General features: G+C 34.1%; 1 protein-coding gene across 1 annotated transcript in view; it reads right to left on the bottom strand.

Annotated features, from left to right (window-relative positions):
• Positions 1 to 19499, bottom strand: part of TFEC (transcription factor EC) — a 189647-nt gene extending 170148 nt beyond the window's left edge. The window contains exon 1 of the mRNA XM_064374200.1: positions 19414 to 19499. The gene's annotated coding sequence lies outside the window, so the exon portion shown is untranslated. The remainder of the gene's footprint in view (positions 1 to 19413) is intronic.
• Between the last annotated feature and the right edge of the window lie 490 nt (positions 19500 to 19989).

Here is a 19989-nt window from a genome sequence, read left to right as displayed (position 1 = left end):
TAATATTCATATACAAATTTCACCAGTGTTGTTTTTTGTCTTTTATCTCATTTATCTGTCCTCTTTTCAGTGCATTGTCAACCTTATAGCTTTGTCCCATTAATTTTTAAGCTTTTCTTCAAAATAGTTCTACAACTAGTTTAGAAAAGAAATTCATTATTACAGTACTTAAAAGGGAAATAAATGTATGCAATAAAAGCTATCATCTATTTTTAAGGTGCTTATAATCTTCTTAGTTTTTGTCAATTTTCCAAAGTTCTATAGTGACAAAGAGTGATTTAATTTTTGTTTACATCACAATACCTTATGTTTAGATTCTCGGTAACAAAACTACCAACATTTGTTACGTATCAAATGAAAACAATTATTTCCTTAATTGGAAAAATTTCTGACCGCGCATGGTAGCTCACACCTATAATCCCAGCACTTTGGGAGGCTGAGGCAGGCAGATGACTTGAGGCCATGAGTTTGAGACCAGCCTGGCCAACAAGGTGAAACCCCATCTCTACTAAGAATACAAAAATTAGCCAGACATGGTGGCACATGTCTGTATGTCCAGCTACTCAGGGGACTGAGGAACCCCACGAGGTGGACATTGCAGTGAGCTGAGATTGCACCCCTGCACTCTAGCATGAGTGACAGAGCAAGACTCTGTCTCGGGAACAAAAAAAAAGCAGGAGGGAAATTATTTGCCAATAAATGATTTCTGGGAAACATCATTTAATCATTTAAATTAAAGACTTTTCATGCCACTCTTGTTGATTTCCCAAAAACATGCCCTTTTTCTTTCCTGACTAAATTGTACTTTAAAATAATTAAAATAAAATTTACCTCTTTGTTTATCATGTTCTTGGGTTATTTTTCAGAGCTTAACCTATGGTATTGTAGTAAATGCTAAAACTTTATGAAGAGCAGTTTTTTAGATACCTAAGACATCTTTAAGATTAGAGAGCAATGTTTATGAAGTAGAATACTGTTGAATTAATTAAGCAGGTAAAAGAGAAGAAAAGGTCCCGAGCAGTAATAATGCAAAAAAGCAACAACAAAAAATTAGATCAACATAAGCTCCTGATGTGTAATCATTGACAGAAAAAGCTGGCAACCCAAGCCAAGAGATAGCAGGCCAGGCAATCCAGACTAAAAGCTTAAGCTAAAAATAACTGCCTCACTAGGTCTTTATAGAAAAATTCTACATGCTAAGGATGTCAACTTAAATGTGTCTGGTTTATGAATAAGAATATTTAAGAACAAAGACCGCATACATTAAAAGAAATAAAATTATTATAAAAGACTGAGTCAAGTAAATGATCTGTGTAAGTTCAGAAACTTTTAGATTAAATAGTTGAAAAGCTGTGAAACTAGAATGACAGCTTTTATCCTTTATCATATTTAAAGCAGGGTGTCTATGCTTGACTTCTGTTCTCATGCCAGATATAAAAAATAAGAATAAAAAGAAAGAGGGAAGGAAAAATGTGTACTATATATTGCTGCTTCTAAATCAATTACACATTGTACACAAATTGAATCACCTCTTACTTAAAAGTTAATCAGAAACATTACTATGCACAGAAATGATCTGTTTTCCATCTAAATTCTAGTTCAAACTCTTCCCTTTGGGTCTCTGAAATTACTTTTATTCACTTATTTTTATTACTTTTACACATCAAGAGTAAATGTGCTTAGTTTTGAATCATTTATTTTTGAAGAAAAAAATACATGAAAACTTTGAGATTAACAGCATTGTGAGCATGACTATATGAAAAATTAGAAGTTTTGTTTGTCTTTTTCTGATAACTGCATTAAGTATATGAACCCAAATACTTTCTGTAATTATACACATCTTACAAATATGTTCATATTAATGGAAAACAAATGGTATGGTGTAGCTTTGTGGTAGAGTGGCAATAAATGCACCAATCTACACTTAAAGTATTAAATAATGTTATAATACTGGCCTTTGAAACCAAAATAAATGTCTTATTTATAAAGAATTAGGAAATCCTCTTCAGCTCCTGCTCAAATTCGTTGCACATTTGAATAATGCCAGTCTCTGTAGGACTTGATATTGGACTATGAATATTTGACCTAGAATGTCATTAACAACTTATACATTTTAAAATCACGTTTTGAAATGCGGCAAAACTAAGATTGTAGTGAATTTAATTTCAAAGTCATACTATCCCTCCTTTTATGCTGTATGTGGTAATCCTTGATTTTTTTGCACTGATGCTAAATGTTAATGAACAGAGCCACCGTGTACCATTTCACCTGGAGCAATGAAAACATTAAAATCTCTTTAGAAGCCTGAATAAAACTTTATTTTATAAATATAATCCATGTTAAAGCTCCACCGTTTCACTGTACTTTTGAAATAAGGGCACATGGAAAATATGGAAGCGTTTCCTTTGAGATAGCTAACTAAAGCTACAAAATGAGCACGGTACAGCATTTCCAAGGAACATGGTTCAAAAGTTGTACGATTACTACTAAGGTTGTTTTATTCTCTACCACATTTGGAACAGGAAGTCTGTGTTGTTCTTGAAGAATTCTGAAAAGCAATGTCACACTCTGATGACCTCTTCTCCTCATTAAAACGTTCCCAAAGACAGCGCTCTGCATGATGTTTTGTAGCTTCAGCAGCCATGAACTAATTTGTACCTCTTATTTTGATCATGCACTGGTGAAAGCACCAAACAATATTTTTCTTTAAACACAGAGAGGTCTTTCAACAGCTCAGCATGCACTTCTACCCTCTTTTTAATCTTGGAGCACCTATTTATTTGCTCTTTTCACCACTAAATCTTCTTTGCTCCTTTCTGCCCCCTGCAAAGTGGCTAGTTAAAAATCTTCAGTGTTTTTTCTTCATAGGCTTAAACCATTAAAAGGGTATTACCATAAAAACAGAGATGAGGGCTTATAGATATAGTAAGAGGAGAATTTGCATTTCTAATTTTTAATCCAATTAAACTAAGATAATATTTATTTAGTTACTACCTTTCTATAATGTGTATGATCACTAAAACCAACATGAAAAAAAAATATTGCTTTAGAAAATTAGTTTCTAGGTTTCTCTGCAAAGACTAGTGCCTCATAGTAAATATTAGAAAACTCTTTTTAAAGCTTATTTTCATGTATATGACTCTTTTATTTTCCATACTTCTGTGCTTCCTTTGGTTCAGTTACGTAAATCCTTTCTATATGTTTCTATATATCACCAAGATATGCTGTGATTATTGTATGTAGTGTATAGGAATTCGATTTCTAAGCCATGCATCTAATTTACTCAGAAAAAAAGAGGAGAGGGACTACAGTAAAATGACGTTAGTAATGAATATGACTCTTTAGTCAGTAATATTATTAACTCTATTAATAAAAACAATTCTAAGCAATTTAATAATTCAAAAGTATTGTTTTAAAATGTATGTTAATTAGAGTTACATAAAACTTAAATATACGTATCTGCTAACAACTGAATAAATTACAGTAGATTTCATCAAGCCAATGGTATAGCTGTAATAGAACTACTGATAGGATTTCAGGTCTAGTTAGGGAGAAATGTACCATTGTATACTAATAAATAGATTATTTCTCATCATGAAAGATTTATTCACACTAAATGTATTTACTGAACACATTGGATTTCCCTTAAATAGCTTGAAGTTAATAATGTAAACATTTCACTATTAATAAATCATAATATATTTTCAATCTCAATAGAAAATTGAATGTTAATATTAGGTTATTTATAATGTTGACACGTTAACTTTTAAATTTAAAAAAAATCAGTTGATTATTGAACACTGTCCTATATAAAGATGCAAGTCACACATAATAATTTCTCAATTTAATTGTAAAACTGAACATTTGTAAGAAAAGAAATAACAAAAAGGTGTCATTTATGATGATATTATCAATATTTAATTTTAGTGTCATTTAAGATTTTTCCAAAATAAAATTAATTCAATCAATGTTATCAAAATAAATTATGTGACTTTTTAAAGTCACCATATCTAATTCATTGATCCCTTTCGCTATTCCAAATCTCTTCTTAATGAATCATTTTTCAGTGGCAAACTGGAATGTGTAAAAACTGTTAATTTCATATAATATTCCTCCAAACGTAATCAATATTTGATATTTAAAATTGTTTCTTCTATAAATTTGTCTTTGGCTAATTTAATCCTAAAACTTTACCACATTTCCTGTTGTGTCTCTATCATATCTTAAACATCATTTCTGCATCAACATGGACTTCAGAGTGACCAGCAATAATCACAAATTTTCTTGATGATCTTTTCCCCCAATATAAGAGACTTACCAAGTTGTTTTAATTTGCCTTTTAAAATATTTTTTTAAAGCATCCGAGATATTCAACTCTAAGTTGTATTTATGTTTCTGTGTCTTTATATTTGACAGGTCTAGTTTGAGACTTAAAAATGCTTACCTATGGACTTCTAAATCCTCAAGGGAAAGAAATAAATGCACATAGCGCCAGCTTTCTGGGGTCCCCTTACTTGCTCAAGGGTTGCTTTTCAGCTTTGTTTAATAAACTCAGAGAGACTTGGATAGGCCTTCACAGTGACCCTCTGGTAAACTTGAGCAGGTATTTCATGTATTTAAACCCTAACTTTCTCAACTCTGAATTGGGTTTAAAGATTCTATTCTACAAGGTTATTAAGATGATTAGGAATGATGTATGTGAAGAAGATGGTTAGGGTAGATGTTAACTGGTAGTTACTCTCTGTTGACAGCTTAACTGAGTTTCCCCAAGCATTGAGAAATTTACACACATTGCATCAACAGTGAAATTCTACTAGAAGGTTTCAAATGTCAAGAAACCTGGGCTTTTTAGTTCGCAAGTTATCTTACCTTCCTATCAATTTATAAAATTTGAACTAAATACCTAAGACATTTTTATTGATAATTAAATGATACTTGTGAAAACCTTTTGCACAGTATTAAATACTTTAGTAAATAAAAATAAGATGAATAAATAAATATAAATTTGAATATGAAACGAATATGAATAAAATAAATGAAAATAAACAAGGATTCTAGATTTCCAAACCAGAAGAAATGTTGTCATTTGTTTAACTATGTACTTTATATGTGAAAGTAAAGAGATTCAGATAGTCCTTCCTCAGGTCATATACCTAGCCAAATACAACATACATAGGTAAATCTGCCTCTCAAAGGTTCATAATGAGATATTTTCCATCATGTACAGGATCTATTAAATTAAAATCTAACACTGCTGCAATAAACTAGATGAGGTGTAATCAAGTAATATAAGTAATTTTATTTATAATGAATTCAAAATAACAGATAACACTAAAATCAGATGTTAGATTTACATGATATTTTATCTTCACAGACAATGCACTGATTTTCCGATTTTTTTCCTAAGTGTGATATTATCTGAAAGCCTCTCGTTTGGGTGTACAGTTTAATGTGCCATTCTGACTTTTGTCCACTAGATGTCCCCAGTACGTCACACAGAAGCTCTGATCTCATATAGGGCCTTGTTAGGGAGAATCTGCATCTTTTTGAAGTGAGTCCTGAGATAATTTGTCAAATGATTTTTATTCCTGAGTTCATTTCATCCTCGAAATTAACAAGCTACTAATCTACAGAAAAATGCAATCATTTAAAGATTTTTGTCTAAGAGACAGGATATAACTTTGCCAATTTAAGAAGCAATTAAAGAACATGTATATCTTCTTTTCTGAAATGCATTTAAGAAATCAAAGACCTGTAACAAGTTAAAAATCCTTAGAGAAAAAGTTCATAGCCTTGAAAAGGAAAACTCTTAACACAACTTTTAATTATATTGATTTCAAAGGATGAATAACATTTACACAAAATAGTTCAGAAAACTTTGGTAACAGCAGGAGCCTTGTTTAATTTGAACTTTAATAAATTAAAGAAAAAAAGTAAAGGCTTGAGCGGTCACCCAACGTGTCCCCTCCTAACTCACACAAAAACCTCTCCAACAAAGGCTACGAGACTGAAATACAATAATAATTGCAACATGGGGATGTTCAATTAGAACTAAGCTTGCAAAATGCTGTCTTTTTTCCCCCAAAGCCCAGTGAGCCCATATTACAGGAGGCTTCTACCTCTGACTGAAAAATAACACCCTCTGGGGTTGCTGTGGCAGATTGCTGCACTAGAGGACTAAGAATCTACTCTTCTAAAGCAATTCAATAAGGATTCCTACAAGGTGTCTCAAAATGGAAGCACTCAGGCAGCGTGTTTCTGCCTCTCAGGGCAAGAGGTAAAAAGTTCAGCCTGTGAAGTAGAACAGTTTCTGCCCCAGAGCAAGAGAGAAAAAAAAGTACAAGAGCGTTCTGATGAATTATCTCTTACTCAGAGCTAACACGGGCGTCCCAGGAACAATGGCCAAGTCTAACCAGAGTTGACAGCCTCCATTCACTGCCCAGCACTCCATCCCGCACAGTGTCAGAACAATGATCCATTCTCACCGCTTCTCAACCCGTCCTCAGCCTTTCAGCAAACCTTCTCCATTCAAGAGCCACTGCTTTATCGTGCTTGCTTTGATTAAAGCTCACCTTTCATCTCACTAGAATTTTATTGTTATTTATCAAGTATGCCAAGAATGGAAGTAATGTAAAAAAAAAAAAAGTTTAAATCATTGAACTTTGCATTTATTTAGGTTAGGAAAGTAAACCAAATCTTAAGAAACAGCTAGAAAACAATTTAGTGATAAACGAAGGGATCCTGGCAAGAATTACTCTGGTAGTTCACAGAAGGAGATTATATTTGTGTCCTGGAGAAGAAAGGTTTGTAGGAGAGAGGGAGTTTGAAATAGGCCTTAAAGGATTGGGAGAATTGAGAGAAAGAAGGGAAGCAAATAGAGAGTAAATGAGAAATCACCAGGTGAAGGTATGTAGATACACAAACGAGCAGGGGATAAGCAGAAAATAGAGAGAAGCCAACTGAACCTTGACCAGGCACCCAGGGGCACTTGGACAGAAATGAGTGTAAGCCCCACAAGGCTGGATTACAGATATCCAAGAGAAACGGATCCAAGAGTAAACAAATTCAAGGGTAAACAAAGCAAAAAGGAGCCATTATAGTGTTTTATGCTGGGGCATGATGCAAATGGAAGGAATGTTCTAGAAATCTCATCATAGCAGGTTAAGTATAGCAGATGAAGCAGGAGTGGAAAATTCTACCAGGAGAGGTGAAGGACTGTGAGGAAACCCATTCATCAGCTATTAAAACAATCTGATGTTTCAGTAATAAAGGCCACAACAGGAGGATTGACTTTTGACATCTAGAAAAAGGAGGCAGCTGAGAAATAAAGCATGATGGAAAATGAGACAAGTGAAAGAAGGAGGTAGCTCTGGCAGGAGATCTACTCTTTGTTTAGATCCTACAATTTACCATTCTTCACCAGAGAATAGGGTCAATTTAATCTATGTGTTCTGTTTAGTATTCCACAGAATCAATAGCACACTTCAATAAATTTACATTTTTTAGTGACTCCATCTCATGGGGAGGAATTTTAGGCTCCGAAGACTATCTCAGCATCCTTGAGAGAGCCTAGTAGATCCTCCACAAATCCTGAATTTCTGCTGAGAAGAACGTTTATATAATTTCAAAGTATTATATCATTAAAACTAATAACAAAAAAATATATATTATAAACTAAACCAATGATGTATTGGCAGTGTCTTACAACATATGCATGCCAATAACCACTTTAGATGTATTGCTTTAAGGAATATGAAAAACGCTAACCATCCATAGAGGCTAAATGAAAAGTCAGGTGAAAACCATCTTCAAGTTTTGCCTTCCCATTTGAAACCCTTACCTGACTCTCCCCACTCTGTAGTGCACTGTGTGCATGATAGCATTTCATCATTCAGCAAATATTTATAGGACAACCATGATGAACTAACACACCCACAAGACATGTAATTCTATCTACTAGAGATGACACGATGTATTTCCTCAAGGATTTGCAGTCTAACATTCTTTCTGGGCTGTCACCAAATTTCCCCGACCATCCAGATATAAGCTATTTATTTATAATATAATTATTTTTGTATATATAATGTATCAAGCCCTGTAGGAGACTTGGGAAAAAATTTCTTATATTGTCTAGAAATTTACAATCATTGTAAGTTACAGAGGTTTGTAAACTGATGCATATATAGTAAAATTTAGTTAATAATGCATGTTAAGTAAGTGCTGTAAGAGTTGTTTCAGAAGTTCACAGGAGGAGTGTATCAGTAAGGCAAGATATAGCCAGTAAAAGTAAAAATTAAAAGGCAATTACCATTCTAAATTTAAATTGCTTGAGCAATTTTAGATATCTAGAACTGTGAAAAAAGCTGGAACAGTTTAAACTAATACAGTCTCATTATATTAACCTCATAAACAATAAATAATATTTATGGGAATTTTCCTAATTTTTAAATAATTTTTAATAACTAAGCAAAAAAAGTTTCTGTTACAATGTTATATTGCAACAAACTATGGAACTACTCAAGTTATAATAGGTGTCTTTAGTCATCTTCTAAACAAGCCAACTTATTAATCTAAAAACATGCTCAGTACAACTGGAAACAGGTAAAAGGGACAGATACCCTTGTGTATGAACATGCGTGCTTTTTTGCCTTTGTTTTCCTTTCTCAGTTTCTTTAGAAAAGAATGTTGATGACCACCATCCAAAGACCACTGGAAGCACAGAGGCAATCAAAGTTGGATGTATTCTTTGCTGAAGCAGGGGCCACCATATCCCATGAAGAGCTATGAAGTATCTCTGCCCAAAGGTGCTATTGGGAGCAGGTAACAGAAGTTGGGCTTAATTAGGTGATTAATTTTAGGGAGGGTTCAAAGAAGGGCTTAGCTACAGGCTGAATGTTATCAAAGAGTGGGAGTAATTCAACAACTGGATGTCATAACTTTCTAGGAAGCAGAAAAAACAGTGAGTTTAAGGCTGTAATTGACAAATAGTCACTCATGTTAACCAGCAGAGAAAGATATTTGGTAGTTTTTATGATTTACACAGGATCCTTTTTCAGACATGATTATGTGTTGGTTTGTGGTTTACCTCTTTTCATCATGATCACAGTGATATCAGGAGATATTGGTGCCATTTAGGTTAAGCAAGAGAACACTGTGCCTTAGCTGTGAGTGTCAGGCTAGTGACCAGTGGGCAGCTGTCAGAGCAGCTCCATTTCTTTCTCAAGTACAATTTTCTATGATGAAAAGATTGCCCATATGAATGTACATCCTCAGAGGCCCAAGAGATTCTCCATTTTCTTCACAACTCCCAAACAGTGAGATTTGGCTATGAACTCCTCTGGTCTCTATGAGCAAACTCTAGCCATAAACTGGTAGAGCTGGAAACAAAAGATAAGGATCATTCATATTTGAAGTGATGGATTTCTCAGAATATTGATAAGACTCAAGGTAGTAGACACATTTTAGAGAACCTATGTTTATTTTTCAGAATGCACTCCCACATACCACTGGGTCCTACCAGCTGCAATTATACTCTGTGACTCCCACCCCATTTGTAACGATTAAGTGCAGCAGAGGTAGACACCTGACCCTAGTTGAACCAATCAGATTCCTCCACCCAGAAATTTGGAATTGGAACTTAGAGAAGCCCAATGAATTCTGCATGTGGCTGAAATTGCCACAGGTTAACTTAAGGGCTCTTCAAATACTCTCTAGGTTCCCTTTTTTTCATGTGCCCAGGGGGGCACAGAAAGCCAGGCTATGAGGAAAGAAAGGATCAGAAATACAGAGAGAAGCAGAGATGCAGACAGAGGAAGGATTCTAAAAATTTTCAGTTCCTGTTTCCAGTCTCTTCCTGAAGTCCATTCTCACCCTTGAATTCCCCATGTCTTTATAAGAAATTCCCCATTTTTGTTAAAGCCAACTCAAAAGTATTTGTTATTTGTAACAAAAAAGTCTTAACTATCAATAATAAAAAATTTAATGCCTGGTGTAAGTGCAGTATAGACCACTGGTTATTTATAGACCCCTCTGAGTTTTAGCTGAATACCTGGTTGTTGGGGTAAAGCCTGCATTTCCCTGCCTCCCTTGCAGTTAGGTGTCACCATGTGACTAAGTTCAGTCTAATAGGATGCAAATGAAGGTCAGGCATGCGACTTTGAGATTATCTCCTTTAGACAAGCAGCCTGCCTTAAATTTCCGCTTTTACAATTTCTCGCTAGCTGCATAACAGTGACCACTGCGACAATTGCCTTGAACCAGAGACACAAACACATTTGAGAAGGACAGAGCCAATCCACCAACAAATGTACCAGTTGACCTTCAGGAGAAAAGATTCTATCAAGATCTTCAGACCACCTGCCCAACTTTGGACTATTCACACAAGAGAAAATAAACTCCTGTCTTATCAGCACCTCTATACTATGAGATCTTTTTGATACGGAAGACTAGACTCCCATAATCAATACAGAGAGGTTGACATAACAGACCTTTAGAGAAAATGCAGAGTAAGCCAAGCAGAGGATATGAGGGTAATAATTCTCATTCCAGGATGAAAAGCTGAATGAGGTATAACATGAAAGGGACAAACATCAGTTCAGGGTTTCCCAGCTGGAAGCAGATAGAGAAAACATGTTTAGTGAACTGAAATTGCTGAAGACTAAATCAAGAAACTGAATAGATGTCTTGCCAAACTGAGTTCTGCACATCACCCCTTGCTGTGTATATGATTGATGCTTCTATAGGGAACTGCAGGATCCTGGTGATAAGGGATCTGGGAGGAGTCAGAGAAGTGAGGAAACACACTCTTCAGGTGCCTCCAGCATGTCTCTGTCTCTACTCCTTCTGCAAACATATCACAATGCCCCTAATTATAATGTTTAGTACAGGTTTGTGGGGAGAAGAGAAGTCACAGAAAAGACTAAAGATGAAGGGCTCCCAGACTTTCTTCCCCAGCCTAGGATTTTATAAACATTTATTGATTCACTGACACTCAACTATTAAGAAAAGATAGAGCCTCAGCTCAATAACTCTAGGAAATATCACTCATCTGGGTATTTGGGTTATAAAACTTAAGCATTCACAAGGCATAACCCAAAGGTTACAGGTTTTGGCAAACTGAATCATGTTAAATGAAATCGGCAGGCAGTCCACTAAGATTTTATAAGATTGTGTGATTGTTAATTTTTTACGTCTATTTGGCTAGGTTACAGTGCCCAGTTTGTTCAGTCAAACACAGTCTAGATATTGCTATGGAGGTATTTTTTAATGTGATTTACACTGACATTTATTATCTTTTTTAGAGATAGGCATCTCTATGTTGCCCAAGGTAGCCTCAAAGTCCTGGGTTCAAACGCTCCTCCCACCTCCACCACCCAGCATTGGAATTATGGACATGAACCACCATGCCTGGCCTCAACATCGACATTTAAATCTGTAGACTTTCAATAAAAAAAAATAATCTCTATAATATGAGTAGGTATCATCCAATCAGTTGAAAGCCCTAAGAGTAAAGACAAAGATTTCCGGAAGAAGCAGTAATTCTGCCTCAAGATTGCAACATAGAATTCCTGCTTCAGTTTCTCACCTGTTTCCCCACCCAGAAGATTTCAGATTCAAGACTGCAACATCAATTCTTACCTGAATCTCCAGTCTGCCAGCCCACCACAGTCATGTGAGTCAGTTACCCAGCTCTCTCTCCCCCAACTCTCTCTCTCTCTCTAGATAAATAGATAGATTCTGTTTCTCTGAAGAACCCTGACTAATATAGACTATATTGCTGGGAAAAATGCAATCCTAGCCAACTGTAGCAAAAAATTAAGAGTAAATACAAATAAAACTATATTCTATAACAATCACTCCACCTTTTTCTTCCTACCTTAGAAAAGTATTGATTTGTGAAATTATTATTTTCACAAAAGTAAATTATTCAAAAGGCTTGAGACTGGTTCCTCTTCTCTCCCTGGAAATTCACCTGTCCTAAATCTTTTTTCCTCCTTCCCAAATGATGGTTACATTACTAATAATCAAATTCATGCTCATGAGAGAGCAGATTGACATCTGCAAATCTCACCCCCACCCCTGAGCTATCTGATGACTCTGGTCCTGCCTTTGCTGTCCCATGTGAAGGAGCTAAAACAGTCATCTCTAGGCCACAGATGAATACAGGAGAAAATCACTGGGTCAGAGGGGTCAGGCAGCACCCAGAAACTCCCAGCACTGAGGCCACTTCCTGTGGTGCACACACATACAGAACCATAACTGCTAGACTCACATCTAGCAGATGCTCTGAGCTCAGTGAATTACAGGCAACTCTTAGAAACCAGAGTATTTCTACACAAATACCAAGATCCTAGAAGGCTAAAAGAAACGTTTGATTTCTTAAGGGACCTAGGAGGTATTATCAGGTCTCAAGGAGCTTCAGTTTCAGAAATATTCTCAGGCACTTAAATTATTTTGGATTAACTTAGGTCCAGGTGCCAGACTGAATCCACACACCACACGAATAGACCTGAATTCTTCAGTTGCTGACTTAGAAATATCCATAGCATCCACTAAAATCAGGTCATTTCAGAGCAGGAAAAACTTCTCAGATTGCTTACAAGTTAAAATGCCAAACCCCTGTAACAACCAATAAAGTAAGGCTTTAAGATTCAAGCATGGCACACAATTAAAAAATCAACTATCACTATTTCCTTTATATTTTTCAACTCCAATTAAAACTGAGACAGACAAATTCAAAGTAATAGACAAAGGTAAAACAAACACTGACAGGAAATGAAAAAGTTTGAATTCTGTTTCCAGCAATAATGGAAGACAAGTTAATTAAGTGAAAATTCTACCAGTATAGTATACCCAATAATGTTAACTAGCAGTTTTAAAAATCATTTTGACACCTGTCTTGGCAAGGGAAGACAGTCAAGAAATTCCCCAACCAGCAGTAACACGAGAAACTGCAGATCTACAAAGACAAGTAAGTCTCAGAGTAGGAATTTGCCTGGGACTGCTTGCCAATCTCTGACAAACCAGAGTTCAAGACTTAATAAATTGCCACTTGAGGCATGAGAGTTAGAGTCCAGGACCTGAGTATAACAAAGAAAACCCGCCAAAACCAGGACCCTCGGAAAAAGAGCATTATTGTCGATGTCTGAAGGAAATATTCCTGCTTAGTGTCTTTGGAGACACCTGCCTGTTGTAGCTTTGCCTTTGAGTGGAGGGTAAAAAGAGGTTGGAGAAATTTAATGATCTCCAATTCCTGACCACAGCCTCCATCTCAGGTCTCTAAGGGAAGAATTCACATCACCTACATGGTTCAAAATAATCACGTTGGAAAATGCAGATTAAAATGGTCCACATTTGGTAGGAAACACAGTTTCCTGATAAAAGCAAACCTAAACCTTCTATAGACAAACTCACTGTAATACATGACTTAAGAAAGTCCCACAGTTAATATTCTGAGATTGGCTCACAGTGAAAAGTCCACCAGATACTAAGGAACAAACAACCATGAGGGAGAGTCAAGATTTAAACCTAGTAACTGTCAAGTGAGGCCGTCAAAGATGATTGTTTTTATAATAGTTAGAAGAAGCCTACAAAATGAGTTTAGCTGATAAATTTAAATAAATAAGAGACTACTGAAAGTGCAATGAAGAAAGAAAACATTATGGAAGCTGTCCAGACATATTTGAAAAAAATAAAATGTTTTAAAGTGAGGAATGTGATAATTAGAATTAGGAACTCAAAGTTTGGATTAAGCAACAGATTAGACAAAGGTGAAGACAAGTTTGTGAACTGTGAGATATATCTGGATAAGTTACTCAAAATGAAACACAGAGAATCAAAAGAGTAGAAAATATGAAAGTTAAAAGATGTAAAAATAGAGATTCCAACATAAGTATTTCTAATTAGTTTCAGAAATAAATGAGAAAAAAAGATGCAGAAGAAATATTCACAAACATAATGACAGACATTTCCTAATATGATGAAAGATACAAATCCTCAAATTTGGGAAGCTCTATGTCTTAATCAGAATTATCTAAAAGAAATCTATACCTAGACATATTATAGTGAAACTGCAGAATATCAAAGACAAAGAGTTCTCAAAACATCGAAAATGAAAAGACAGATTAGCTAAAGGAACAATAATTTGACAAATGGATGATTTCTTAATGATAATAGTAGAAGAGTGGAAAATAATAACTTGAAAGTACTAACAAAAAAGTAGCTGTCAACCTGGAATCTTATACCCTATAAAATTATCTCTCATTCATTCACTCCATTTAACAAAAACATATTATGTATTTATCATGTTGTTGCATAGTAATAAAAATCCATCAGTGGATAAAAGAGACAAAAAAATATTCCTGCTTCACTGAAGTTTACATTTCAATGGGGGGAACAGCCAAAAAAATAATAACTCTAATACATAAGTAAAATATGCTATGAAAAGAATGGACCCAGATAAAGGAAGTAAGAGTGGCAAGTAGCAGAGGTTTACAAATTTAAATAGAGGTATTGGAAGAGAATTTATAGAGATGGCAAGATTTTAAAAAGACTTGAAGTTAGTTAGGGATTTCTGGCAAGGAATCATGTTTCAGACAGAGATAATAGACAGTACAAAGCTTTGTGGTCAGAGTATTCCAGAAACAGGAGGCCAATGTGGATGGAACCCAGTGAGCAGGCACCACTTTAAGGACTTGGGCTTTACTCAATGGGATAGTGAATGAAGAGGAGCTAGTGAAGAGTTGACATGAATTTTAGCAGGATCACACTAACTGCTGTTTGAAAATATATAGTACTATGACTGAAGTAAAGGGTGAAACAAAAGGGAAATCAATTAGGAGACTTTGAAGTAATCCAGGCTCAAGGTGAGGATGGTTTAGACTAGGGAACAGAATCTGTGAACAGAGCAATGGAGTAGTGAGAAGCAGTTGTTTCAGGGCAGGGAACAGAAACAGGAACAGAAGGAGTGGGGTGGTGAGAGGTGGCTGAACTGGATTTATGTTGAGTATAAAATGACAGGATTTCCTAATAGATTGGGCAAGAGGAGAATCTAGATAACTGAATTATTTTGCCCAAGATACTAGGGGAAAAAAAAAGGATCATTAACCTCCATTGCACCTATGGATGAAATAGTTTCGATAGGAAGAGAGAAGACATCAGAAATTTGGTTTGGACATGTTGAGTTTGAAACATCTATTAGACATCAGTGTATAGATGTCAAACCAGCAGTTGGACAATTTATATGGAGCTCAGGAGAAAGGTCTTCACTACAGATGTAAATCTGGGCCTCATTCACATAGGGTCGCTAATTAAAGACACAACACTGGATGAAATTATCAAGAGAAGGACTGTAGATACGGAAAAAAAAAAAAAAATAGCCCAAAGACTAATCTCTGAGGAACTTTAAGTGATCAGGGAAATGAGGATAAATGAATCCAGAAAGAATGATTGATATGGTAAAAAGAAAGCCAAAAGAGGTATGGTGTGTGCAGTCAAAACTCTTTGAAACTGACAAAAATGGCCTAGCATCCAATTTAATGAACTAAGAAATAGAACAGCAAACTTGCCTCTGAAAAAGAAGGATAAAAAAATAAATATTAGAGCTGAACTCAGTTAAAAAAAATGTAAATATAAAGGTAAAAGCATCAAAAAATTGCATTCTTAGAGGAGTAACAAAAATAACCTCCAGCAAAGTTGACCAAGGGGAATAAAGGTAACTCACAAATACATAATGCAAGGAATGAGAAGGAAGAAATAACTTCAGATGCTGGTGAGAGTTCCAACAATATTATAAACAAGTTTATGCCAATAAATCTGAAAATCCACGTGAAATTAAGAAATCACCAAAGACATAAATTATTAAGAACTGAATCAAGTAAAAGCAGAAAATCATTATAGTCTTATTAAGGAAATTTAACCAATAGTTTAAAATATTCCCAAAGGATAACCCAAGGTTTCCATAATTTTATAAGGAGAATTCCACAAAAAATAAAGGAAGAGATTTTTCTGATATTATAAAAGGTCTTTCAAAATTTTGAAGAAAAGAAAATGTATTCCTCAATTTGTGTTTATTATCTGTAGTAAGTATACTACAATGGAGAAAATTAGTCTCATTGATGAACAGAGATGCAAATATCCTAAAATATTGATTAGCAAATGAAAACCAGCAATGTACAATTAAAATAATAACCCATGAAAAAGTAGAGTTTATTTCTGGCTTAAAATTAGAAAATAAGTTAATATAATTTACAAAATTAATAGGTTAAATCAAAAAACTATGTAATAATCTAAGTTGATACAGAAAAGTCATTTTGTAACATTCAGCATTCTTTCATGATAAAATTGAGCAAAGGAACTTATTTAACCTGAAAATGAATAACTGTATAGGGATAAACATTATATTCAATGTGAAATTATTAAAAGCATTCCCTTTAAGATCACAAACAAGAATGCCTACTTGGAAGTCTCACTACTTCTGTTCATTGTTGTATTAAAGGTCCCAGTCAATATAATACATTTAATCCCTGCCTTCCAATGAAAAAAAGAATTTAATTTCTTATTATAAAAGCAATTCATGCATATTACAGATAATTATGAAAACAGAGATTCAGAAAGGTCATTCATAGCCTCCATTGCCCAAATAAAGCCACTATTAATAAATTGGTGGGGGGTGTTGTTTTATTTGTTTTATTTTTATAATGAATTGTACAGTCTTCATAACTTATTTTAATGGATGTATAATTTCAAAATATGATTTGTTATATTTTACATAAGCATTATTTTATTACTGGGCATATTTTTGTTTTTCACTTTTTGATCATTATTTAAGTTATTGATTGCCTCTTATGTCATGTACTATGCAAAATATTTCAATTGTTTCTCATTTCTCTCAGAGTAAAAGTCAAGGTTTTTACAGTAATTAATAAGGGCTATATGATTTCATATTTTAAAAATTGATGTAGATGCAATAATCTCTAGAAGGCAAAAGTTGAAGCTATTCCATTTATCCAGCTGAAAGATAATGGTGGATTTGATCAAGTTACTAGTGATAAGAGAAGGAATTATATATATGTTCTACTCTATAAAGTACACTTGTTAAAAGTCCCCAAATAAATTTGAGTATCATCTTTCCTCAAGTTGCAGTGAAATTGAGCCTTTTAGAGTTATTTCTATGTGATGTCATATTTTGCAATAGTTCCAAATTTCAACAGAAAAATTCACTGTTTGCTCCCATTGTCCCAACTCCTGCATTCCACATTCAACTAAACAAAACAGAAACTCTACTATTCAGACTTTTCTCCTGAGATCAGACAGTAAAGAACTCCGAGACGTTATGTGTTAATCACTGAACTCAGCTATTAAACATTACTTCCTCATGTAGTTTGTCTCTACTCTAGGCAACAGGGCATCCATACCGTAATCTCCTTTACAACAGCCAACATAAAACCAAATAAAAATTAGACAGAACCAAATATACTTTCTCCCCACATCTTGTTTCCCCACCAAGTAAATTCTGAAAATGAGAAGTTTGTTTCTGTTGGCCTTTAACATCCAAATAATTACATATTCCAAAAGACCAACATCTTTTTCACACTTAATCTAAAATTAACTTTTAACAACTATAAAAGTATAGTTATTATACTTTGTTTGCTTTTATAGTTTTACTACTAGTCTTGCATTTCTTGCTTAAAAGTGCTCAGTGTTAATCAGAAGGTCTTACTTCTGTTAAAGCTTCTCTTCTTTGGGTGGTGGAACAATAAGTGTCCACTCTCAACTTCACTCTGTTTTCAAGATTTTCAATGATATACATGAATTACTTTTACAATAGAAAAAAGTTATTTAGCAAATTTTAGATTCAGGGAATAAATTGTATTATACCAGCTGGGACATTCAATACAATATGGAATGTACGTAATGACGCTGCACATTCTTGTCAGTTTTTTATTTTTTTGGAAAAACTAGAACTATGATTCAATGGTATAAAAAAAAAAAACTATGACCTACCTTCCTGCTTGACAACCAAACCACAACAGTCACACAGTTATATATCACATAGTTGGGAATATTAAGGAAAAACAACAGCAACAACCCTGGCACCTGCTCTTCAAATACAATGTTTTCATTTTTTATTGTTGTCGCATTATTTTCTTGCAGAGTGTATAGTTAGGGGAATGCTATTTTAATATTGTGCTAACTGGAAGTGAAACTAACACTTAAAAATTCATAAGAAGAGTTTTTGTGTTCTTATATTAGCATTCAGAGGTAGAGTAAGGGTGATTGGAAGGCATGTGAGTGTGACTCAAATCCACATCATATTTGTTTATATTAAAATAATGCCTTTTTGATATATGGCTTTGCCCTGAATCAAAGTGCTAAACATTAATTTTTGTATGCATCATTCTGAGTATAATTAATGCAAAATCAGGATTTGGAGTTTTAAAATTAATAATTCTAAGCATAATTTTATCTAAACCACAGTATTCTCATTGGTCTCCTTTAGAAAGAATACAGTAGACTGTTAGTGAGTTGTTGTGACATTTCATATGTTTAATCAGTAGCATATGAAAATAAATAAATATGTGAGAAAGTCTGAATCTATTTTAAAAGTATGACTGTTCAATCTTAAATTCAAAATAGATTTCTTCTAACAATCTGAAAATAGAATATTTTCTTTGATATTATCTGTCGAAAAAACATTTTTCTTTTTCAGTTGGAGTCTCACTCTGTCACCCAGGCTGGAGTGCAGTGGCATGATCTCAGCTCACTGCAAACTCTGCCTCCTGTGCTCAAGCAATTTACGTTGATAATCAAAAATAAATGTTTCACTTTTACTAAATTATAAAATTCAAATTTATGTATGCCTTACTTTAAGAATATATAATTTTCAAAATTTCAAATTTGTGAAATATATTTTTATCAAAAATATACTTTACAAAATAACCATTTTGTCTTTTTTATATTTTTAGAGATGATTAATCAATGCTAGATTAATCTAGCCTGCATTATATATAATAATTATATTTTCAACCAATTCTTCAGAGACATGTATGTTGCATAAAAGGAGAGAAACATAGTCTCATCAATTCTCTATAAACTTCAGTGAAATTTGAAACCATTTAGCACAGTCCAAAAAGAGTAACATTTAGAAGTCTCACAAAACAGTTATCCAATTTACCATTTCCTTTTTCTTCTAGTGCATTTGTCACTGAAGCATTATAATCAAATATCACCCATAATAAACAAATAGCAGCATTAAAAATTTTATCTAACTTTTTGAGCTAACGTAAGTTAAAAGTTAATAACCTTAAACATTTAAAACTAAGTTGAAATTGATAGCCATATGATTTTAAAGCCCCAAATGTGAGTGATTTTATACTTTGTAGTTCCAATTAAATAATTCAGAGGAAAAATTACCTTTGCTGGTGGCTCAGGTGCAGAATCCTTGAGAGTCAATTTCTCCATTTGTTTTGTATGTACTGTAAGCATTATCTTTCTGTTTACTCACACTTCACTGTTTCTACTTCTAAGTGAGGCCAAGCTATATAAACCAAGATTTACTTCCTCTTTTTGATGCTACATTCATTTCTCATATTTTCATATAATGGTAAAGAGAATGAGTAATATATACCAGCTCATGATTTCAACAAATTGCAATTACAAACACCAGCCCAATTCTTTTCTTCTTTCACTCTATGAAATATTTTATTATTTTATCAACAACTTTCTATACACAAATAAAAGTTAGAGGTGCTCAATACAAAAAACTGAGTAGCAAGCACAAATTTAAATGTACCATAAGAGGACAATATTGCCACTGTTAGGTGAAAGCCCCTGGGAGAAGATAAATTGTCTCTCAGTCATCATAATCTGGCTTCAGTTTTTTCTGGATTTTACAAATCCTTCTTGGTGAAGTCAACAAGTAAAACAAAGTGGGAAACACTGGGCTTACCGCAGTCAGAGTGTTGTAGGGCAAGTTGGTTATCACCCCAG

The sequence above is a fragment of the Aotus nancymaae genome, unplaced genomic scaffold, assembly GCF_030222135.1.
Source record: "Aotus nancymaae isolate 86718 unplaced genomic scaffold, 86718_ANA_hifiasm-v0.15.2.pri h1tg000002l, whole genome shotgun sequence".
Taxonomy (NCBI): Eukaryota; Metazoa; Chordata; class Mammalia; order Primates; family Aotidae; genus Aotus; species Aotus nancymaae.
Note: the sequence above shows the minus strand (reverse complement) of the source record. Positions and strands in the feature narration are given on the sequence as shown.